A 25326-nucleotide genomic window follows, 5' to 3' on the forward strand; every position below is an offset into this window, starting at 1 on the left:
GCACCCTAGAATGCTCACTGAAAACTCATTTACTCATTGTACTATTTACAACATTGCAAGCTCCTTAGGAGTGCCTACCATCAAACTACACTGTGAATGCCAAAAGGGGAGAAGAAATAATTTTCTATTGGGGTAATAATAGAAAACAGTGCATTGTATTTCCAGATTATTTCTTTTTTTTCAACACACAATAACTTATTGTAGTAATATCTTAAGGAGATATAAGAAAAGGAAAAGAATAATGATTTCCACTGCTCAGTGTCTTTCAGTTATTTTTAGGCATGCTGCTGACATGACACTATTTGTTACCAACCCTTGCACAATACAAGAAAGTTAGTGGGAGTAGGAACTATCCCTGAACAGTCACTGGCTCAAAAAATAGTTATATGTGAAAATATGATGTCCCTCAATATCACAACACAAAAAGGAGCAGAAAAAGTGGTAGTTAAAGTTGAGAATATGGTATCATATGGTTACATAATATAAACAATATAGCATAATATAAACAATATAGCTTGAAAAAAAAGTATGTTTGTGGAAGTCAATTAAGTTGTTGAATTTTCATTTATTTATTTATTTATTTTTAAACCTTGAGGGTAATTTCAGATATTAATCCATCAAGTTGGTCCCTCAGCATTCTTAATAGTTAAATCCCATCAGATGTGTTAAAACTATAGTAGCATATTGCACATTTGGAATAATAGAAATCTATACTGTGTATTTAGACTGCTTTGTCTGCAGAGAATTTGTCCTTGCTGAAATTCAAACCATGCTGAAAGCACCTGCTAGGATATCTTCCGCCAAAGTAGAGTCTGCTGACTTTCTGTAAGGAGTCCAGTCATATGTGGCACCTAAAACAACTACTTGTGTAAAAGGAGGAATATGCTTTCTTAAGAAACTGAATTTAACATTGAATGTAGATCATGACTCACATTACAATAACGTTTAGTAAAATGAAAGCAGATGAAGCCAGAAATATGGTATTACTGAACAGAACAGCTCTTATCGCTTCTTGGGTGACTAAGTCGCTTGAAAATTAAAATATTTGGAGAGCTCCCAAATGACCATAAAATCCTATTTCTACCCACTCAGCAAGTAAGCAAATGTTTCTAAAGTGGCCTTGAGGACCTATTTGTAATATGTGAAAAAAAATATATGTGCCAATTCACACCTGTAGGCAACAAGAAAATCTTTTATTTTGTATCAAAGACATTTAGAGAAGGTAGAACACTTCACCCTGAAGCACGAATTCTACAGGTGTATGCATACTCCATATATCACCTCTGTCCTGACCCAATAATACTATTCTTTGATCAGGCATCCTAAAGCAAAACAAAAACAGAAAAACAGCTGGACTGGAACACCACAAAGCCAAAGCTGAATCTTCCAAAGACACTGAAAATATAGCCACTATAACCTTTAAATTCAGTAGATAAAATTATCCTTTGAAAATGTTTGCAGAGTAAATTAAATAGCTCTACCTCTTGCCAAAATAAAAACAGTAATTTAGGTTTTGAGCTGCTTAAAAAGTTATGCAGGGTTTAGGTAGAATTTTTCTGGGTCAGCTAGCATGGATGTGTGAAACATTCCATCTTCTTCTAGGAACGTATAATGGAGGTATTTTTCTATCATCCTCCCCTTTCAATTAAAGCATTTTCTTAATGATTTCTAGAAACAAATGGACTTTCCAAATAAGTAAGTGAATTTAATGAGGATATGTAAAAAGGAACTACAGGAATATACGCAACTTTATACTTGAATTCTACAAGAGTTTCTACAAGTGTTTTGTTAGCAGCAACGCAACGTTAATTGAAATGTACCTCCAGAAGACAAAAAAAATGTTAGTCTCTATTTTATCTATGTTTTAGACACATATAGTTGCACAGTTGGAGTAAATTTTCAAATTCCAATGAGTTTGTACATGCTCCTAGCCTGTCTGCAATTACTATAGTTATAATATAAAATGATCAAGAGACATGAAATGGGCACAGAGAGAAAAATGAGATTTAATCATTTGAGGTTCTTTCCCAGAAATAAAACCAGAAATACCTCTCCTTCATTCAGTAATAATCTAAAAGAGCTCACAATAAGGTGGGGAAACAGCATGGGAATAAGTCTTAAAATTATGATCAATGAATAAATAACTGCTCAAAGATCCAACTCAATGAAAAAAAGTCATTATTTCACTAAAAGTTTAGGCAAAAGGTAAAACATCTGTTTAAAATACACATTGAACTTATAAAACAGGAAAAGCTTTAGAAAAATGCTACCTTTGGAGTTCTTATTCTGCATTGTGTGGGTACAGGGCAACTCATTTTAATTATTCTTAGCTCAGATTCATGACATAAAAGCCTGCAGTTCACTGTGGATTTACTTATGCCTAGCAGCTTACTGATATGAACATTGTGAAAGTGTTCAACCCACCTCACAAAAACACAGGAAAGGAAAATGTGCATGCATCTACCTGGTATTTTCCTCTAGATCACCAAAAAGGAGAAGTCTTAACTTAGACCTTCTGTCTCTATACAGCCAGAGGCTCTGTCTCCCTCTTGTTGAGCAGCTAGCCAATAATCGCAAGCTGCAGTTCTATACGCATTAATAATCACTTTCATCCAAATTTTTACTTTCAGATAGTTGCTACTGTCACAGGTAGACTTCACTGCTTTGAGGGCACGAGCTGCATGACATTTTGCTTTTAAATTCTTGGAAAACATATGCTCCACTATGTTCTACACCCACACAATAATCTCCCAGAGGCCACAGAAACACCTACATTGAATATCAGACAGTCAGTGTGTGCGTGTGTCTTTGCTGTTTGCCTTTGTCAGTATAACCCTGCTTTGTAAAGATTATTCCCAATTTCAGATTGACATTCCTAGCAGCGTTAACCAGGGGAAAAGCTGTTTCAAACATCTCCTAGTACCTAGGATGGCAGGACTGTATATCCTAGGGGAATCCTGCTGTTGCCAAGCCCAATGGCAATATCTAATTTCTATAAAGTGGGGGGCAAATTGCTGTAGCCATAATAATTCTTAACAGAAAACTATGCCCTCAGGAGAGTACATTAATACATGGAGATGACATATCATTGCACTCTGCAAAGCCTTGTTACCAGACATCATGTGGTCAAGGAACTTGTATGCTCCCAAATACTGAATGAGTCATCCCAAACACATACATATAGTCTGTATTCAAAATAAATGAATAATTAAAATACATAAAGAAAACAGACTAAGCTGTTTGATTTACTATTTAAAACAACAGGCTTACACAGTGCAATGAAATATTTATTCACAATGTTTTCCTTTTGCTGATCTATTTTTTCTGGATTGATTACCTCTGAAAGCTTTTCTGACTTGAGATTTTGTATGCTGACAAAAGGGAGGTGAAGCGAAGCATCCCGATTAGCCACAATGCAGATCAGATTCTAGTCAAGCTTACCAGACCAGGAAAAAACAGGGAGCATGCGGTCAGAAGACTGCATCTATCATAAATTAGGTTTTAAGGGGAAGAGTAATTCATCCTCACATTTTCAGAGAAAGCACAAAAACTACCAGATATCACTTAAAGTTGAGCTTTTAAATTAGCTGGCTCAGTTCTTTTGAGAATTAGTATCAGAAAAAGCAGTTGGATTTGATTGTCTCACAAGCTGTATTTGTCATAACAACTCATGCCCTGTCTCAAAATCGGAGAGGGGGGGAGGTTTTTTATTATTATTATTGATGTTGTTTTGTTTCTGAAGGAAAAAGGAAAATGTTTTCCTGTGTAACACCTCACTGACTCACTGGGCTGCTCGCTTGCTTGGGAAGAAAACAACTTTGGAAGGCTTGGAGACTCCAAATAGCTTGCTCAAAAACTATTACCTACCGTCTAGTTAAAATAAGCATCATTAATCCCACTGTGTTTGTCTCTCTGGATAATTATAGCAGTATTCATTGTGTCCTCTGTATTATAGTACCCAAAATTCAATGCCTGGCATCTATGCCCTTTTTTCCAAGTAGAAAAAGATAACTTGAGCATGCTCTTGCCAGCATCAGTCATCTCAGATCTTTATATTCAACTGCAGTAAATTTTGCAAATGAGTGCTTCTTTGCTGAAGAGTAAGTGATCCTTATTAGGTACATACAATTCTTTAACAAAATAATTTATAAAATCCTTTACTTCTATTAACACAGCATAAGTTGCAAGAAATAAAAAAAATCTTATTTTTAATAGTAGCAGAAATTTAAAAGGAATACTAAAGCTTTTAAATTCATAACAGAATTAATAAAATACCACATAAAGAACTAAATTTTACACTTTATACCACATAAATAGCTAGGTTTTCACTTTTTGACTATTACATCTTTCATCAATTTGGAGTATGTACAGATTTCAGTTAAATAAATGTGTACTCGCTGCTCAGTAACGGTTTGATAACTTGGATCATGCAAAACATACCAAAATAGTTTTTATTATTAGTAGTATTACAATACAAAACACATTGGTTTTTTTTCTTACCTGTGTCCTTAGCATAAATGCAAAATTGGGAATTTAAGAGACACGCAGCACAGGGTAAGGATGAGGTTGAGAATGACATCAGACTTGTCAAAGTATCAACGGAAGGGCCACAAGAGTTGTCTAAGATCTTCTGCCAAAGTGCCTAATTCAAATTCTAGTGCTGTGCCAAGTCAGAGTCTACAATGCCATTCAGGTACATGATGATTTGGCTTCAGAACTTCCCACTAAGGTGAAGAGGGGAAATACACACCTATCCTGATGTGACTGCAGTTTGTGGCTGAAGCAAACACTTCAGCAAACCACATATATGTGTATTTAACACTTCTTAATGCCGTTTTGCTGTTAGCGATTTTCAGTAATTAATCCCTAATAATAGGAATAGTTGAATTCTTTTCTGTTATAATTGCTACTAGTGATAAAACAATCCAAAAACACAGATTGTTTGCTGTTGTCATCAATACATCGATTCCATTCATGTTTGTACTGCCAAAAGCAGAAAGGACACATGCTTGAAGTCCAAAGAGTGTAGAGAAGCCCAAAGGAAATACAGTATCAAATTTTTGTCCATGCTTCTAACAATGTAAAAGATTACAACCTGCGTAACATATCTTATTATTGCATTATGGTCGGTTGCAAATATTCTACTTACAATGCTACACCCTTGCAACTCTTTTTGAAACCAGTAATTTGAATGTCAACAGTTCCTAACAATTTATGATCTGAAATGAAAAGGAACTAATGCTTGAAATTATTTTTTTAATGAAAAAAAAAGTGTACAGTACAGAAAGTTTTGTTTCTATACACATCCTCAAGGCCACTAGTTATTTCCATGCCTTTTAGAGCATTCAGTACATTTCATGGAAGTACAGGGACACTGCAGCTACGGAGTATTTTTATTTTTAGGTTGCTGGAATAGCAGCCTTCAAGTTAAAAAAAAAAAAAAAAAGGAGAGAGAGAAAGAAATGGGCCAATTATAAATGTCTGGTTTTCTAACTGAGATGCTCATGTAGAAACTATGGCTTGTGTTATACAAGACATCAGAGAAAATGACCATCATGGCCTCTCCTTAAAGTCTTAAATTCTATGAATAGTTCAGCAAAAATGCTCGAATGTGCAGCCATATAAAACAGCTAGAATTTAAACACACAAAATTTGCCTGCCAAAGCTGAACGAGGGTAACTGCTAAAGATATATGCTGCTTGTATGACAGTTTTTGACTGTTCACCAACCTGAAGATGCACAATTAAATATGTATTAACTGCAATTGATTAATTAACTGATACGTTTGCAGAATAAAATGCATTATACTTAAATAGAAGAGAACATTTTACTTTGCTTGATAAAGGAGTTTGAGTATTGTCCTCACTGAAGAACAGGTATGAACTATCAAGTTCCCATGGCAGAATTCAGGTACTGCTAGATGGTAACAGATGATCAGACAAGCATACTGCAATGAGAGGGTCTAGCTGGAAATATACAACTGTCCAGCTGTAACTGTAAATGGAAGCTTCCCAATAACTGCATGTCCCAACTAGTACATTAAACTTTTAGAAATATTTTTAATTGGACAGACTAAGGAACTTAATAGAATATTTAAAAGAAGATACACAGCAGAAAGACACTTGTAGAAAAGCAATACAGGCGAAATTGCTATAATGTAAGTTAAGCTATACAGAAATACACCATCTGCAGGTCAGACAGGCTGATTTCAGTCTGCAAGACAAAAAAAATAGAAAAAGGAACATAAATCGTTTAGAAAAAGTATATGGAGATCGAGTTGGTTTATATTAAACAATTAACTGTAGTGATCAGATTGGTATGTGGCGGTACCTCATCAGAACCAGACATAAATGAGACAGTTACATCTCTGTAGATTCAAGGAAGAATTCAGTTCACTAAAATGCCTTGCAAGTTCTTCTGGAAAGAAAAGTGCTGCATAAGAGCACTGAGGAGATGCAAACAGTGACATGATCATGAGATAGCTGTGGTTTGTTCTGTCACCACAATACTGTCTGGTTTTATCCAGTGGAAAAAATCCAGTGGAAATTAAGTACTGTAGAGCAGATTGAGTTGCAAAGGGAGTTTCTGATTTATTACCTTCACAATTACTGTGTTCATCACTCAGCTTAAGGCAGCTCACAAAAACAGTTAGACTAAGTACATATGAAAATGAAATCAATGGCATTACTGTGTCTACAGAAAGAAAACAGTCCTTGCAAACTGAAGAAGGAAAAATATTAAATGATTCATATAGCCAAGTACTTTAAAAAAAGCTGACTGTGAATTGCATATGGAGTTCTGGTTTTATAACTGGAAAGCTGATCCTGAATCTCCAGAAAAAAAAATTAAATTCAAAGCAATATTGAAAATAATTGTATGAAGATCAATAAATAGCTATAATTATAGAGGAAAACTATGAATAAAACATTAAATTGCAGGCTCTAAACCTGTAGGCACTTTGCACTATTAAATAAACTTCTATTTTTATATCTGAACTCTCTCTGAAAAAAAGGAAGAAAATGAAAAACTAAAGAAAATGTTTTTTTTTTTTAATATACATACTGAAAGAAAAAGAACCTTTAACACCTTCTTTGTTATGAATTAAAATTACATTAAAATGAAAGTCAGCTTCCGATGCCATATTATTTAAGTAGAAAAGAGTAGGAATTCATTCAACAAGACAGAAATTGCATGGTAGATGGCTGTTTCCAATATAGCATATACATTTCTGGGTACAATATATATATTTTGATGCACCAAGGTTTCTGAACGTTGGCATACAAAAGTATATATCAAAATGTAAAAATTATTCCTAGAAATTCATCTGAAGCAGCAATTATGAACAATTATTCTATCTTCTCACCTTCTTGGAAACTCACTGTCCCTTGAAAATTTAGTTTGAAGGCCTCTTTGATTTCTAGATTAACTGATGAGGAAACTGTAAGACCTTTTGATGCTTTCAATTTTACAGTTGCTGTGTGGGCCAAAAGACTAAAACATTTTTCCATAAAAGTATAAACTGATTATCATCTAAAATAAACTCTGAGTTTCATGTACTTTTAGTGTAAACTTTTTTTGGTATCATTTTATGTTAGTTCATTATTAAATTATTATTGCTTCAATTAGTTTGCAATTGCTTCAATTAGTTCAGTGCAGGACTTCTGTTGTGAAGGTATATACTGTCAACCACGTTAATCACAGAACTACTTCTGCTTCATTATGTAAACAAGGTTTCATTTTTTTGCTATAATCATAGATGTTTAAACAGAAGTATCTTGTCACAGCACAGGCTTTCTACTTTCTGGTTCCTGTTAAGAGGCAATGACACTTTTCTGCCTTTTCTACATTTACTTGCTGAAAGTTGATTGCACAGTTATTGAACCAAGAATACTAACTGGATGGCATAAGCACAAAAATAATCATACTTGCAAAGGCCAGTTAATGCTATTTACTTTTAACTTGTGAAGATCATTAGGCTGTGCCTAATGAGGATGATCAGTGAACCCCCCCGCTCACTTCATGCACAACATGGATTACATAAATTCCCAACATCTGTTGAGTAAACTAATACTGAAAAAAAGCCTCAAAAATACCATTTGCCAGAAGAAGAAAGCAGGAGAGATCCAGAATACTGACAAATTCTAGAACAACTGTCCTAAATCAAAGGAAAGGTCTATCAAATTTATTTGATCTGCTTCACACAGTGGCCAAAAAATGAGGACTAAGGAAGACTGGAGAAATGTAAAGAAAACACTGAAGACTCAGTTATGTTAATATATTCATGATTTCATTCAGAAATAAACAAGACAGCATAGTGATGGACAGCTGACCAGACAGAAACCAGCAGTCCTCTGCATCTGCTCCCTGTAACTGTTATCCTTGCCCTATGAGGTAACATGCCATTCAGTATTGCTTCACTTCCTATTTCCACATTCTCACTAAGCTGTCATCAAAAGGGTATCAGTGCTGTGACATCTCTAGAAATCCATTGCCACATTGTCCACTCCACAATGCACTATCAGGCCATTCCCATACGCCTCTTTGGTCTTCTCATGCTCTGAGGGAAAGCACAGTAAGACGAAGCACTATGCTCCAGAGAGTTCGGGAGTTGTAGTCATACCTGACTGTAAGGTGCATGTGGAGGTGACTAGCACATTTGTTAACCTGCATTCCCCCTTTCAGGCTGGGAACTCAGCAAGGAAGCAGAGTAACTTTCATTGTAATATATTACCTTATCAATAATAACAACTCATTTAAGAGCAAATTTTCCTGGATTTGAAAAAAAAAATCTTTCTGTATGTTTATGATATAACTCTGGGAAAGCAGAAAGATATACTTCATTAGCTGTTTTTAATTTTTCCTCAAGGTATGATTCAGTCAACTCCAACATGAATATGGTGATTAAATTTACATCACTTGTATGCAGAGACCTGAGTAATTTTACTTTCCTGCATTTCAGATCAGAAGTATGCATTCTAGATCTCCCTACTTTGTAATATTTGCCTTATAATTATTTGCAAAACTTTTGAACTTTGCTTCTGCAGTGGAACATATCAGGAAAACATCTCTCATTTTTAAGTTTAAAGGTTAAAAGAAGCCATATGAATTATATTTCTCCATCTTTCCTGGTGTCAGGAAATGTGCTGACCACCTGGAATCCTTGAGGTTTATTTCTGAATTGATAGATATTACCTACCTAATGATACCATACCTTAAGCCCCATGCCTGTGGCTCAACTGTTGCCATTTGAAAAGAAAGAAAACCAGAAACCCTAAGTGTTGCTTGCCTCAGAAAGAAAATTTGGATATATAATCTAAAATAAACTTGACTCACACAAAATCAATTATATTTACAAACATAATACATTAGCAAGACTTCATACTAAAATGCATGCTAATTAACAGAGATGAATAGACCATTCATCTAATCTGCAATGTATTTCAAAAGGAAGTTTTTCTAGAAATAGATGTTAAGATTCATTTTCGACTATTTTATATTTTGCATCAGTCACTCAACAGGTCCTTGTTTGAATTAGTAGTTGGGATGTGTATTTGTCTTCAAAAGTTGTAGACCCTATACAGACACAAAACCTGTAAAACTGTTGGGCTTTTTTATGGTTAAATGAGAGTCTTTTTATAATGCAATTGCCTGATTATGGTACCATTAATGAGGCAAGACAGTTCAGCCACCTGAGGTACAAAACAAATTATACACAAAATGAGCATCTGTTGGAAAACCACAGTTGAATCATTGAAATAAATAATGTCTTCCAATGCATTGTACCAGGAGAGATTTTACAATTCTTCTATTTTCACTTGAATTTGCCAAATTGCTGAGCTACACAAACACTGGTACTTCGAATAGAGCTACATACAAAGGAAATAAATATATATATATATTGCAGACCATAAACAGGTAGCTTCCATAAATAAGTGGAGATTTAAAAAAAAAAAATTCCAAATAACACTATGACAAGTTTATAACTGGCCTTATGTCTCTAAAGTCAAATATAACTGCTAAATGATTCACCTGGGTCAAAAGTTTTCCAAAAGCCCATCTTTCCTCCCTCCCTTCTTTCCTTTCTTGGGCTCCAAACCAAAGCTGTCGAACACTTGTGTTACAGGAAAAAAAAAATAATAATAAAAAAAATTAAACATGAATTCAACCCCATAACACTGCTCACAGGATCGCCATTAACCACATTCCACACCAACAGCATAAAACAAATTGAACACAAATATATTCAGTAAGTGCAAGAAATATCTCTCTCCAATCTAACATGGAATATGAGACAGAACTGGCATTTTAGTAGAAAGAGAAGCAAAGCACCTACAGACAAGAACCAATTTCAGATTTAATGGATATGGTCTAAGATCTTGCACATTTCATTTCTATAGATGTAAATAAAAAAGCTAACAATCCGCTTTCTGACAGATTTTTTATGCATGGTACTTTCATCTGTGTCTTAGCATGTCCCAGCTTCTACTAAGTAACATGAAGGAGTATGGGAAACCCACACATTAAGGTGTTTCAAAAACAGTTTTAAAAACTGCATTCTAGACTTTTTTTTTTTCTTTCTGATAAATGTCTTTGTTCTTCATAGATGAGTTCCAATGTGATGTGCCCTTGGTTTACAACTCCTGCTGTGGAGATATAAGACCTCAGTGAGAATGGGTGAGTTGCTCATTGCTCCCTAAACCCATTATCCATCTATAGATCCTCCATATGTATTAGGCAGCTATCTAAGTAGCTTTATTACCCTCCTGATAGATTCACTTAGAAGCAGGAAAAGCACAACTATAACAAATCTATTGTAAATTATCAGATACCCTGCTAGTAGTGACTTTTGAAATCTGCCAATCACATAACTATGTGATATTTTGGTGAATTTTAAGCAGTCAAGTGCAATAAGTGCATCTGCACTTTTCCCTACAACAGAAGAAGAGTTTTCGAGTAAGACTTCTTGTCCTATGTCAATAGTGTCAAGACATGAAGCAGCATTTTTCTGTAGGTCTCTGTTGACTTTCTCCTTCATGGTGTCCTAATCAGGCCAGAAGATTTTCCAGTGTCATGCACAACTTTATCTTTCTTGGGACACAATTGCCATGGAGCTATTTAAAATAAAAATAAAAATGTGCTAATATTTCTCCTGATGGAAGTAGTTTCTTTGTTATTGTTTACAATTTGGAAATTGTCAGTTTAATTTACCAGAGAATAAAATTGCTCCCTGTTCCTAAGAGTGTTTCAATCTTCCCTTTAATGCGCATCTCTCATTCAAAATCACCATGTCATTGGATTATACTGTATTATATTTAGATGGTAGGTTCACATTTTTACATGCAAGGAGTTGCTCACTTTATTACCTTATGAAGATAGAAAAATAACTGAAAATAAAGACTTTATTGTTACACTCCAGGAGGGACAGAGTTACATTTACTTTAAAATAATTAAATATATTTTTAAAAAGTCTTAACTCAACAATCAAAGAACAATTACACTAATTATCCAACACATTTCAGTTTCTGAGCAGTAACTGGAGGATAAACAACATATATATTTAATACCATCGTGTTAAAAAGCCATAATCGGGCTTTAATAATTAGCACCATGAAGCAGAGAATTAACAGTGAATTCTCCATACACAAAATAACTGCAGTCCATTGTATGCCTTTAAAAAAGTATCCTAACCAGAAATGATCAAAATTTCAGATTGGTAATTAGAGAAGGGTGCCTCTTGTCCTTGCTTTAGGCTGCACATTTACTTCCTCTTTCAGCTTGACAACAATAACTGAAGAATTACTTTCTGATGATTACTGTTATAGGATGGAGAACAAGCAGTAGGAAAAGGCAAAAAAAGAGATGACACATAGATTCACAGGTCATCATGTGCATTGTTACTTGCCTGCTGTAGCTCCCTTAAAATCAGAAATATTTTGTGTGCCAGCTTTTGATTAGCATGACTGAAAATATAGCGTTAACTCCCAGAGGACTTAGATATTCAAAAGAGGAAGCAACTGGTCATATAAACAGCAGCAGAGACAGTATATTAATAAATCAGAAGATTTCCAAGTGTCAGATGAAACTTCGCAAGTGACATAGCATCTAACTTCACCACATACATCTTAGTAACCTTTTGCTTTGCCAAAAGCAGGCAAAAGATCAGTCATAATATTTTCTAATTCGGTAGATTCTTACAGTACTTCTACTATAGCTAACTAAAATCATCTTTTATCTTAAATAACAGATTCAGCTGTCCAAGAAAATTTCTACTATATCTTGTAAAAATACCTTTAATTTTCATTGTGGTGCTTTTTATTGTAGGTAGGTACTACTTGAATATTGATTAACACTGGAGATAAAACATCTTTAAGTACAATAGAATCCAGTGCCCTTTGGAGAGTTTCTCAGATGACATCACAGCAGTCAGCACTATGTTTATGGAACACTGTAACTGATAGAAAAGCTACTGCTGCTCGTGGAAGAGTTACCTATAAATCCCTGCCCAGATGGTTGGAGAGCAGCTTCACTAAGGCCATTTACATCAGATAGTACAGGGATCTCAAACCGTGTAAAAGCAATTCTCAGGAACCACCATGCGGATGGTCTCTCCCTCTCTCCCTCCCCCAAAAGGAACAGGAAAGAAAGTCCAGCTTGCAGCAGCCCTTGGATGTCTACAGAGCACACCAGAGTGAGCAGAGTGGAGGAAAGGGAAAAGGCAATCCCTTGCAGCCACAGAACAATTGCTATGGTTTCATCATTCCCCTTTTTGCTTTTTTGCTTATGGCTTGAATGGGTAGACACTCTGAAGAAAAGCTGTGGTTTGGAAATCTTTGGCCTTCTTTTCCTACTATCAATCTAAATTGGTAGTCAGGGCAGTTATGCTGCTAAGTTGGAGGAACTAGAGAGGTATATCCCATCGGACAGTAAAAATAAATCCACTACATTTTGACACATTACATAAATTATGTCCTCTTGCATACTACCACAGAAGAATGATAAACACTTAACACCTTAAGCCAAGTCTCTAATATCTCTGGAGCACAATGCAACGTTGCCTTTTGGCATATTCACCACTGCGATGAGTGAAATCTCCACAGCAAACTAATACAGCTGTTCAATTTACAGTTTTAAGATAAACTCCTGAACTTAAGTTCAATTTATGTCTTTGTCACCATAAGCCTGGAGGTTGAACCAGTGAAGAACAGTTTCTGAGGTAACTAAACTCAAAGCTCAGTATGTCTTAATAAATCAAAACTTTGGTCTAACAAATCAACTGTTACATTCCTCTAAATCCAACCATATGGTTAGCCTGACAATCCCACCAATGCACTAGTCAGTAACTCATAGATTATTACACAGCATTAAGCAAGCTGCTGGTGCTCTGCTAATAAAGTAGTGTTGGACCTGATCCTACCTGTTCATGCCTGAATTAGCCTCCAAGCAAGATAAGACAAAATGCATCAAATATATACACAAGAACAAAAAGCTTGTTCTTTTTCCAGATAGTCTAGATCTCTTTGTGCTGCTCTGGCCACATGGCAACCAGAAAGTAACTCCATTTTCCCACCTGAGAATTTCCTTATGACTGCGGAACTGCTGCAGAGGCCCTCTGGCAGACACAGACCTGGCACTTTTCCTCCAGCTCCCAGCGCCAGCACAGGGAGTACAAGGGGCACTGCTGAGCTTCGGCTCTTCTCTGTTGGCAGGCAGCTATTTAGAGGCCAGTTGGAAGAGTTTACAATATCTCCAATACTCCTCTAAACTATAGTGGACTGGCATAAAACTAGTCTGGGAATTAAATGAGACTGCAAAACCCAAATGTTCATTTTTTTGCTAAGTCTTGTACAGTTAGTTATAATGTACTCTACTTTCTGCTAATTTGACCCCTTTTCCTGTTGCAGTTTTCGAGCTTTTCCAAACCCTTTGCTTTCTGACAACATGAGAATTGGTAATTGGAATTAATACAGGTCTTCATTACTGAGTTTTCAAGCTATCTTCATTCAAAACATGACTGTTAGTGAGGAGAAGCGATTGGGCAGCCCACAAAAGCACGTTTGCGCTTGAAGCTTACTCAAGCCAAGCAAACCTAGATAATTCTTTCTTTAGCTAGTTTGCTCATCACTAAGCAGGTTCTTCAGTAACCTTTACATCTTTTCTCAGTTTGTCTCAAACTACATTCTGAACTCTTCCCCTTCTTTCTGCTGCAACACTGCTTGCCTTGCAAAATTGCAGTTATATACAGTAATTACGGACTGAGTTGCATCCTTCCAATAAATACTTATTTTCATTAGCTCCTTAACAGATCATTTTCTAACTGGCAAACTTGATGCTATGTGGCTGCCAATGTAATATGTATCTTTTGCACTGAGCTTCATTTGCTTCAATGCTATGTGTTCCTCAAAAGCTGTAATAAAATGCCAACCTCCATGTAAATTAGAAGAGACTGGAAAACAAACAAACAAACAAAAACACTGTGTAGAGGACATGTTAAGATAATACATTTTTTCCTAATGGCAATGGCAATGTGGGAATAGTAACTGTGCTTTGCCAGTAGTTGTAGCTTGCAATAACATCCATCAGCTACTTATATGCTCAAATGTTATCCCTTCAGAGTACTGTAGAAACATTAACTGGTTAATCCTCAGTGTCACTTGTGCCTTGTGACTAGGAACTGATGCTATTCCTGTTCTAGAGAGGAAGAATTGAAGGCAAATTTCTAAAGCAGACTGCATTAGAAGATGTGATCTGCCTGTGGATGCAAAGCTCTTTGTGCATACTACATTCACTGTGCTGGTAGCTAAGCTAGCTCTAAGAGAATCACCTCACAGATACCTGCCGTATCCTCACTGTCAGCACAGGCTAAGAGGCAAAAAGACCAGTGCTTTCTGAGTCTAAGTATGCATTGAAAAATAAGGGCTTCTCTTGTTCTGCACATTCTTCAGTTGGGTACCTACTGGTTTATTCTGTAACTACAGCAGTGAGAACTGAGACTGCGGTATTTTTACAAATGTATGTGGAAAATCAATACTTACCCCAACTGGTTCTCTGGAAAACTCTTATGTTTCAAGTAATGATCCCCTTGTAAATGCGCTCAATTTTGTTGGGGATATACCTCTGCCAGATAACGTAACAGAAAACAAACAAAGTATCTGTCATACTCCATACTTTTCTAAAGATAAGAGGCTTATCAATAACATGCACACCACAGAAATAAAGTAGGCAGAAGAAATCCTTGGGAAATACACTCCATTTCTGATCTTTCAAGCTGGAACATACACTCTGTTGTATCTTCTTCATGTGGCAAGTAGTTATTTCAGGTACTACTTTTCCACCAATAGACTCCCTTCTCCTTAGAAGGAGCTAAGAAAGAACAATGTTTATCAAGGGAACCTGCTGTGCAGGGGAAGGTGAGCTAGGAGCAGTAATAAGGACAGCAAAAGCAACCTCACCAACAAGAGCCAGGTTGCAAAATGGAAAGTCCAGGTGTCACAGTGTACTCCTAACCACCCCCCTCCAACACCACACAGACACATCCTGTCCCAAGCCTAAGCAGATAACCATCACTGGCATTTGTGATGGTTATGTCTGGTCCTGATGGCTGTCTCCTGGATTTGAGGGAGGCAGAAGACAAAAAGCCAAGGGTTAGTTTGAGTAATGCACCCCCCCACCCCCACTGTGCTTGCCAAATCACCTTAGCCCATAAATATTGAGCAACCCAAGAGCCCTTTGAGTTCTCATGACACGACAACGAGCTGCACACCAGGACCTCCCCTTGGGCAGGGATGTCTCCCACGGTTACTTCTGCTGACTGAGAGCACCCTTACTGCTACAGATAGTTGGTAAGCAGATTGGGAAGGTAACAGCATGCTAACATGCTGTAAAGGTGCTTCTTGATCACACTTCATAGTCTTAGCAAAGTAGCATACAGGATTCAAGAATGCATATAATACTTTAGACATAACTGGTTGACCAAGTTTGGGACTAGGAGTAGATTCAGCCGCACCTAGGCTCCTGACCTCTGTGGTTCAAGTTTAGAAAGCAAGGGGATCCACTCTGAGAATCATTGCTCAAGAGGAGCGTTTCCTTGATGTAATGTCACCTAACCCAGTACCTTTACATAGTATATATCATCTTTTGTTTAGTATCTTTGAGGAGTGTCTTTTACATAGTGTGCAATTAAGCATATCTTCCAATTACAATCAGTTGTAATCATTGAATCTTTGTTAAGTCACATAAGCATTGTTATCAATAAATCATATTGCTGCTTCTGTCTCCCAACCAGAGTGTATATCATTTCTCTTTTTCCCACCTGTGACTCCAGGTCAGGGTGGGAGACAATGGTCAGGGGCAGACTTTCCCATCACCCAGAAAGTCTGTAGTGACAAGACAGGTCTGCTCCCTGCTGGAAAATTAAAACTGTTCTGAACCAACCCCTAATGCTATCAGTGGGATTATTTGCTTATGATACAACAAGAAATTAATTTCCCCTTCTGCTGACCAGAAGACAGAGCCTCTTTATCTTACAGAAGGGCTTGGCCACTCTAATACATGATGCCATCACAAAGCAAAACACTGTTACCACACCAAATGCAATGCTAACATTGTGGGGAAAGTGCAGCTAACAAGTAGGGAAATGCATGTCAAGCACAGGAATATCTGGGCTATCACTTTCATATGATTCTGGCTTCATATCGCTGGAGTTAGTCTCAATGTCGAGTCTTTTTAATAAAAATCTTAAATTTATAAGAGCCAGGATTTTCAGAGTCTTTTTTCAAAACCTATCTGGATAGTTATCATCCAGAAAGACTGATGTGGATGAAGAAGTAAAGTCCAAGATCTCACCTTACAACTGCAACCCTTATCAGAGTGTTAAATTAAATAGGACTGATGTTAAAAAAAAAAAAAGCATGCAGGTTATCAGAATTGTTGTATGCTCACAGAAAGGACAAAAAGGATGTAAAAGAGACAGCATTTCAAATATCTACCTAAGTAGCATCCTTACTGCAGACTGTCTGAAATCAAATAATAGCACACAAAAGACCCCTTAAGACACAATTAATTCTACCTAATCACACTGACACATACTAGACCAAAAAATCCATTACAAATACTTAATAAGGAAAGATAAAATGCGTTTATTTTATACTTAGTTCTATACACACATATAAGGCTGCCCTAAGCCCTTCATGAAACTTAACAGCATCCTTTAGTCCTTTCCTTTTCTATTTATTAAAAACTTGAGATCTTAAATTGGAAATTCTGTATTAATGATATACTAAGACTGCAGAATTATATTAAACAAATCAAAAATACTTATTTTTCAAATATATATTCCAATGACCTTGACATTATTTTTTGTTGTGCAATACAACACTACCTTTCCTACATTACTATCCTAAGAATCATACATTTTAAACTTGATGATTTTCAAAGGCAATCTCTGAGTCCTTACTATTGCATTAATACATACTTTAGACTCCTTTAATTATTATCTTCCTTAGACCACAATGAAAAAAAAAATCTTGACCTACATTTGAAGAGGCAAAATAGCCTGAGAGACAGCTTTTGCTGCAGGCTTTTACTTTATTTCTGTTTTTAAAGGACAGTTAAAATATGCTCAGATTAAATTCAGGGGAGTTCTTATGTACAAACATAAGCCACAAGAAGAACAATTCAGCTGGATATCAGCAAAGGTGAAATGTAACTAAAGCTGGACGGGAAGATCTTATGTTGAATATGTAGGTAGCTAGAAGCACCTGGAAGGAGAAAAGACTTAGATGAACTAAAGAAATTGCCGTACATTATTTCACCTATGACATATACTGCCTAGGAAACAAAACTGAACTGCAGCAAGTAAGTGGAGCAGAAACTGTTTATGCAAGTCAAGATTCCTAGAAAACCAACAGTAAAATTTTGCTATAAGCACTTTTGTAATTTGGTGTTTGCTTTGCTTTGGGGCAGGGGGCTTGACACAACAGAAGGATATTTCATCTCTGCATTGAAAAGGCATTCAACTTTCAGAATGAGCATATATTTTAGCCCTAACACTCTTTGCTGTTAACAGCACTGAAAGCTGTCCGTCTCTTAACTTGCAGCTCATTAACTGACTTTCTCTTCTTGGTCTATATTGTCAATATTTGAATTGTTCCTGTTGTTTTTTTTTCACTTAAGCCCCCCCCAACACACACACACCACACCACCACCACCTTTCAAAACTATTTTATCCTAAATAACTTATTTTTGTCTAGCTCTTATCACATGGCCAAACAAGATGTTTTGGCATCTCTTTTTTCATTACACAGAAACTCTTTCCTTGTTGATGCAGAGACCACTAAAGGAGTCATCAGCTCTGGGGTTAAGTAAAGACGATTAATGTTGACCAGAAGACAGATTATTTTTTTCCCTCCTCACAATCGCCTGAAACAAAATCAAGCTGTGAGAATAAATAGATGATTAATGTTGCAATAGAAACAAACCCATTATTTCTACATCCAGATGGCTTCTAAGAATTATCCACATGCCTATGTGAGGTGAACTTTTTTTTTTTAAGAAAAAAAGACAAGTTTTTCAATAATGTAGTACTAGATATAGTGTAAGGTTCAAGTTTGTCATCCACATGAGACCCATAACCCATAAAGTATATATTTTTCAGTTGGGTAAAAGTTAACATAGCTTGGTATTTATGTTCTTGTAGGACTGATGTGGAGTTGGACATAAAATTCATCGTGTAACTCAAAAAAAATTCTCCAGGTAGCCTTTCTCTACTACACCAGTCACATACAATTCAATATGTGCTCCAGATGATTTAGTTCTTCTAAAAACAATGTCAGCTAATTTTCTGGAGCTCTTTCATATGATTAAACATTTTAATCAGACTGAAACACAAATGCTTGTTAGCAAGAAGTCTGCATCTCAGTGCTGAAGGGTGAGCAAGATAAAGTGAAGAGATCAACACTACATAGAGTTCTGGATTACTATATTCTACCAATACTTTTCCCTTATCACGTAACTAACTGGATCAGTGGTTTACTAACAGGGTCACATTTCAAGTATTCAAGGAGCCTCAGTGTCCTGATGTTCTGAGGCCTCACACCACAGGCATACACATGGCTGACATCTCAAGTGATAGAGCTCAAGGACACTGTCAGAAATCTCTAGTACAATATTGTTGCCTGAAGGATGTTTCTCACTTTCAGCAACTGTGGGAACTGTTTCAGAGAATTCCTGGAGCCTCTGAAAAATGAGAGATATCACACAAATGAAAACAACACTAACTTAGAAAAAAATTTTATATAGTTTTACCCAAAAAAGAACCCGTTATATGTCATGCATTTAACATAAACCTGCTGCTAAGCATGTTGATGTGCCCAGCACAGAATGAGCATACTAGTAGAGCTTGTGTACAGAGCGTAAACTATGATTTGCACAGCACTATTGGACCAGTATAATGTTCTATTTTTTATTGCTGTATAGCAGTTACTAATATCAGTAACAACAGAAACATTATTTTAAAAAAAGAAAAAAAAACCAAACACATAATACTCAAATTCCTTTTTTTTTTTTTTGACTAAAAAATCTTTTTTTCCCCTCCTCAAAATCTTTTTTCCTAAGGCACATTAAAGTCAAATTTTGAATTTTTACTGTCCTTCTCTCCCACTGAATTATCTAAATTCAGTGCCAAAATACAAGAGCTCTGGATTTAAAAAAATATATATGTTGTTGTTGAAAAGAAGTCTACACAAAACCAGTTTTCAAGTCTTTTTTCTTGCATGTAAGAATTTTCCTAATGTGATAAATATGAAAAAAATAGACACTGCCTATACATTGATATAATGGAAACCTCATACTGCATGCAGTTTTGTGTTTTTGCTTCTCTCTTATACAAAACTAAACAGATTTTTTTTCAGCAGTCACGTGCTAATGACATAATGAACAGCAAGTTGGATAACAATGCCTGTAAAAGGACCAGTCCCCAGATTTCACATTTCATCAGTCTCGTTCTGTTTTGTTTGTTTGTTTTCCTTTCCTTTTATAACACCAAATCCCAGAAACTCTGAGGAGAGTTACAGCACTTCTGTGTTAGGCTCTTTGCAAACATTACAGAAGCAATCTCCAGGGCAGAGAGCTTATAATTAAACACTCTACTCCTAGAGGGTTTGGGCACACACATGGTAAGTGGCCCAACTGATGTCAAGCCTGGCAAACAAAGTATTTATTCAGATGAATATAAAAAGCGAGTTCAGTTTTACTGAACTAATTTTAAACCACTCAAACCCACTGTATTTAGAAGCAGGGAAGTTCTGGGCTGACAATGATTCCAGCTTCACAACAGCTCTGTATATGCATTTGGGGAGAAGCTGATGACAGAACAGCTTTAGCACAATGCATTGGAGCATAGACACAGGGGACAGGATGAGGCCCTTCTCTCAGGACCTCCATGGTTTAGAACTTACAAGGCAGGATGTGTCATTTATACCAAAGCTCTTAGTCAAATACCACCATATCTGTCTCCACCCAAGTCCAGCTGGATATAGTACACTGAAAGAAAACAATCATTCTAGAAAAAGGCTACTGTACCACACAAAAACAGGCGGGGAATGACACCATTAAAAACAGCAGTCTCCTTGTACATGGAGGCCATGTCTTCCTCTCCTGACATATCCGTGCCTTCACTAGTCGCTGGTCACACCAACCAGTCACAGGAAAGCAGGTAGCGTTTGAAGGTGAACAAAACGGCAGCACCCTGCCATAAATTGGCAGCTCCTTGGGTATGTCGGGGAAAGGCCTACTGGATCTGAGGTAATTTGTGTTAACCAGAAGGTGGTTGTTGTTACATTCCCCCCCCCACCCCCCTTCCCTTTATAAATCTGCATCTTCTTGATTGCCAGTTTGGGCTATCCTCTTCATAGGGCAAAGACTGAGTTGGTCATAGAAGTAAAGGACTAGGTGTCCACAATAAATATTTCCAAATTCTCCTGAAACTGTGGTACCTTAATGCCTTAGCTCCCTTTCTCTTTTAGAAGTTTTATTCTCTTGCATAAATCAGACTTCTATTTTAAAGTTTATAAGAGAAATCCTCCAACATTTTCTTCCTGCCATAGTCCTCAGGTAGCTAAATGCCCCAGTCTGTGAATGGAAACGCCTTCAGGAAAATGTATACCGACAGAATTATTAGTCTTTACTTATCAGTGTTTTCCCTATTAGTAAAACCACTGGCTACACTGTGGTTGCTAACACATTGCAGAAGACTTATCTCTTTCTTCTAAAATATTTTTCCCTCATTAAAGCACATGCAAAGCAGGAGTTGAAAACAAAAATACCATGAACTGGCAAATAAAAATGCCAATAAGCAGATTGTTAAATGCTCCACAAAGAAAAATAAAATAAAATAAAATAAATCACTGAGTTTACTCATCTAGGCATGCTTAACTCAAACCTATATAGTCATAGCACCAAGTCATGTATCAGACAATTTTTCCAACTCAGAACTGGAAACAAAATATCTAGAGCATGGTGAGTTCCATCACCCCACTTCCTAACAACAAAAGTACACCAGCATGTTGGAGAGAATTCAAAAAAAAAAAAAAAAGGAGGGGGGGAAATAATTAGAGACTTGGAGACGAACTAATTTCTGAGAAACAATTTAAGATATCTACCAGCTTGTAGCATGTCTAAAAGATGAATGAGAAGGTATATAACTGACAGTCTAGATGTTTTAGACTTCTTTAAGGAACATTGATAATGTATTTAGAAGTTGTATCACAAGTAGTAAGAAAACATAGATGAAAAAAATGTTTTAAATCTGATACATAACTGAGGTGGGAGAGAAAAGCCAGTTACTGTTAAACCTTGTTGCATGAAACATTGTGGCCCCACATGAAAATTGCAAATTTTACTATAGCCATTTGACAAAAAGAGTCACAGCTAGACCCAAAGGGAATACAAGTTAATAGCCCATATCCACATTCTTGTGGCTAAATGTAAGTCAACAGAAGGCACACCAGACAAGCCCCCAGGGCAAACAAAAATTTGTTAAGATTTGTTACTCATACTAGTACTTCAGGGTTCAAGTTGCACACAGTCAACTTGCTATTAAATTACATTTTTAATAAAAATATTGCACTCCCTACATGCAAGAAAATTTTAACAAGTATTCATATTGAATCAACATGAAATTTTAGATGTACATTAATATGTTGCAGTTGCAGAGTGAGCAGTATGACCACTTAATGTCTAAATAACATGAAAAAACAGTTTTCTTTTATATCTACCTGAAACAAATTTAATTGATTTTTACAGTTCTCGTGGTCACATTTAACAACCCAAGTAAGGACAATCTCTGCAACCATTCTGTCCTCACAATAAGGTGTAATCCCCTCTCTCTGCTGGGACAAGAAATTAGAACAGTGCGCTAGAAGGGTTCCATCAACTGTTCAAACAAAGCTGAGTATTTCATTTCTTCTTTTTAATGTTGCATTTGTAAGCTTATTTTACGGGGCACAACATAGCTTAAAGAAGAGATGTAAACAAAAATGCAAGTTTTATTTTACTTCCCAGTTGTAATCCTTACCACTTACCTACTATCTCACCCATAAAAGTGGAAATTTTAGGGGAGGAAAGAGAAAGCTAAGAAAACTGCCAGCAACAGCAACAAAACAAATTAATGATTTGTATGTGTTTTACTCAACATTGCTTGATGTACGCTTTTCATTGATTCTGAATCTCAGGATTTTAACTCTGTTTCCAGCAGCTCATCACTGTAGGGCTATAAAGTCCTGCTGAACAAGGATTGTTCAAAGTTGATATAGCTATGGCTCTTTCTGTTCAGTTACGTGATGTCATGTTCACTCCTTAGAAGAAATCCTCCAGGTTAAAAATTACTTGTATTGTTGTTATCTTCATTGCTAACAGTATCTGAAATGTCTTCCTCTCTTCGATTTTTCCTTCTAAAAGCCCCATTATATGTGCTTCTTACTCTGACCTGCAGAACTTTTCATAATCATTCCCTGAAAACTTCTTGCCGAGTTTCTTTCACAGTAATTTCCTACAACATACTGACTCTCTGTGCACATAATTGAAAACTGAACAGTACAATAAGAGTGCATCTGAATGTAAATGTAACAATCTGAAAAAAAAGAATAGTGTTTAGCTCTAGCTTAATTTTGATTTCAAGTGCTTCATAAAAACTGTCTGGAAAGCTGATGCCTCTTATTATTTTTTCATACTTACTCAGCAGTTCATCCAATAAAGGCTCAAGATTCTGCCTTCAGAGTTTAGCATTATTTTTCCATTAGAAGACAGAATTTATTTCTGGTACTATTAGTAATGAAATCTCCACTTTCAGGATGAGAAGTGTATCCCAAAGCTGAGAAGATGACAGAAGAAAGCAGTAAAGTTCAGTCTTTGATGCAGACAAAAAGGGATTCATTTATATGAGATGCTAAATGCTCTTGCACATCCAATGGAGATACAGGACAGAGATAGGTTCTTTGCAGAACACGCTGGCAGCAGGTAAAGGCAGGCTGCAATGCCATTTCAAGTTGACAAAAGAAACAGCATTTTTAAGATTGAATAAAAAGAAGTAAAACAATAGACCTAGAGCTGTTCCAGGCTCCTTGAAATCCTAAAGGCTGAGAGCAAACCTGAATGCTTAAGTCTTCTGAATAACAGCTGTTCTTCCAAGTCGGTGCTTGCCAATCCTGAGGCTACAAACTGGTCCCTTGACTAACGTATCCATATTCTTGCCTCTAGTCTCAACAGTAAGGTTTTATCTCTGTTAAGCTTATTACTTTGGAAGAGAGCTCTAGTTTTCTGGCACATCTAGCAGAACAGCAAATGACAGTCATGAAAGAAGTGCACAGCAGCTTCCCTTTCAAAATATCATACTCCTAAAAGTCTTTTTTTTTTTTTAATAATTAATAAATCACTGCCATTACAAAGCAACTGGACCTGCACTGCAGTTCAGTGTGGGAAATAATCTAAATAAAATCTAAATCTAAATAATCTAAAAGCTTCAACAGAAAGGCAACATGGAACTTATTCTGATTGAAAACTGCAGACGCTCATGTGCATCTGAATCAATTAAAAAAAAAAGAAAGAAGAAAAAAAATCTCAACAGTTGATATCTCCTCCTCAATTCTCCAAACACCCAGAAGAATCACTGCACTTCAGTGGGCAAGGAGCATTTGGAGTTCACTACATCTTATATCATGCAGTTTTCTCTTCGTACTTCAGAGCACGCTGTCATTCGATCTTGCACTCAAAGCAGAGAATTTGCTTAAATCTGTTTGTTTCTTTGTTTTGAGGATAGGTTTGAGGCTTTCCAGCCTTGCTGTTCTTCACATTAGTGAAACTCCCTCTTTGAATCCTCAAACATATATACCCAAGAAGTCTGGAAAATTACAGGGCAACCAGGAGAATTTGACAGAAGTATTTTTGAGTATAAGCATCATTGCAGACCCACTTTTATTTAGATTAATTGTTAGATCTTCCACTACATGAAATGGAGAAGTTCTGAGGTACATGAGTACGAAATTCTCTTCTTCAGCTGACCTGCTCTGTCTTTGTGAACTTGTGACCATCTGACTGTCTTTTTGCAATCATTTGTCAAGAAGAGACATGCAGAGATTTACAGCACTATCCTATTCTACTACGTCCCATGGTATGCACATCTAACATCTCCCACTTCATTGGCTTTCCTATTCCAGGACTTTTTATAGGGCCTATTGCTTACACACAGTAATAATAACTCCAAACCTATTTGTGCCTCTTGGCCATAAGATTTAATTGAAAAGAAGATATGTCTTACACTAGTGCTGCTACTGTGTTGTGGTGGCACAAAAACAAACAACAAAAAATCCTACCTGATCCTTTTCATTAATTTTATTCTGCTATATAATATTCTGAGTGGGAAATTCCTATACGTAGAAGAGAGCGAAGGAATATCCCAATTCCTGCTATGGATGCTCTCCAACCTTCTCATTCTCCCCTTAAATCTTGTGTGGAAGAGACTAAACAATGAATTACATAAGGTGCAAAATAAAGGAAAAATTAATATGGTCTCTCATTTCATAAGATGGAATCCACACAGAGACCTTTCCTTCCCACTGTATGTCAGCAAGAATGAATCTGATTACATACATGTTGCATGAGCTACCTCTAAGATATAAATATCTCACTCCTAATAAAAGCATGACCAACAATGGATTTGCTTTTTTATCTTTAATGTTTTGAGTAATTTGTGTTTTAGAGTACCCTTTTGCCACATGTAACTCACTATACAAGTCAGGTTATATAACTTTTCTTGTGTGCACAGAGTATTTGAAA

At 36.3% G+C, this 25326-nt stretch overlaps 1 protein-coding gene across 1 annotated transcript in view; it reads right to left on the reverse strand.

Annotated features, from left to right (window-relative positions):
- LOC310901354 (sodium channel protein type 2 subunit alpha-like) overlaps window positions 1-25326 on the reverse strand; it is a 130980-nt gene that overhangs the window by 100511 nt on the left and 5143 nt on the right. The gene's annotated exons all lie outside the window — the stretch shown is intronic.

This window comes from Anser anser (assembly GCF_964211835.1).
Source record: "Anser anser genome assembly, chromosome: 6".
Classification (NCBI taxonomy): Eukaryota; Metazoa; Chordata; class Aves; order Anseriformes; family Anatidae; genus Anser; species Anser anser.